This window comes from Centruroides sculpturatus, unplaced genomic scaffold (assembly GCF_000671375.1).
Source record: "Centruroides sculpturatus isolate CEXI.00-Female unplaced genomic scaffold, Cexi_2.0 scaffold791, whole genome shotgun sequence".
NCBI classification, from domain to species: Eukaryota; Metazoa; Arthropoda; class Arachnida; order Scorpiones; family Buthidae; genus Centruroides; species Centruroides sculpturatus.
This window is the reverse complement of record NW_019385097.1, coordinates 37,591-38,668: the sequence shown is the minus strand read 5'-3', so window position 1 is coordinate 38,668 and position 1,078 is coordinate 37,591.

Genomic DNA, 1,078 nt, shown 5'->3' with positions numbered 1-1,078 from the left:
GTCGAGTGGTGAATTAGAATTACATATTTTAGATATTTTATAATAGTCGCGCAGTCTAGATAGTTCTTGACAATTATGAATTAGATGATATCGTGAGAATTCTTCAGAATTACATAAAGGGCAATAGGATCTTGTTAGGTCAATATAAATATTATTAATAACAAAAGAATATTTATTTAAACAGAGTTGAATTATTAATCGCTTAACATTTAGACTAACTGGCTGTGACATATAAGATTGTAAGGGCGGAATTTGTAATAAATCGATATACCATGGATGATAAATACTTTGATATAATGAATTTTGATCTTTGTTTATTGCTTGCGAAATTGCAGAGTTCATTAAAAGTGAAAGGCCGAATTTCCAATCATTAATATTATCTTTAAATAATAACTCCGATGCGCCAAAAGTATTTAGAATTTGATTTAGCTTGTTTCGCCATAGTTGTTTAAATTTCCGATTTTTACTTTGATTAATATTTTGTTGATGTAGATATATTATAGTGTTATCGTTTTTTAAATTTAATTCTGTAATAAAATTTTATTATGCGTTTCAATACGAAAGGGAAGAACCAAATCCGATTTACTTCGTGCCGTAGAGCATAGCCTGGAATAGTTCTTTCTAGTTGGAATAATTTGCGTAAATAATAGACGTGAAGATATCCCAGTTTATATATATGTTACCGCTAAAGCTCGAAAGTCGTTAATGTGTACATTACCTAGCTAATCTGCAGATTAACTAGGGCGATCCGTTAAAGTTGCTAAAATTGTTCTTTTTCTCAAATTACCAAGGTAATGTGCAGATTATCTAGGTAATCTGCAAATTACCTACTAGGCACTCGGTAAAGTGAAAATAAGATTTTTGCTGGAACAACAGCAACGTTTCTGTACGCTTAAATTAACATAATGTTATTTATTTAATTTTCAATATCTAAAGAATCAAGTTAATACAATCAACAAATTAGTTGATTGAATCAATCATCAATCAATTAAAAAAACTTTAATACAAAAATCAAACGGTTTAAAATATTACTACAATTAGGGAAATGAATTTGCAAAACATATGATAAAATTGTACT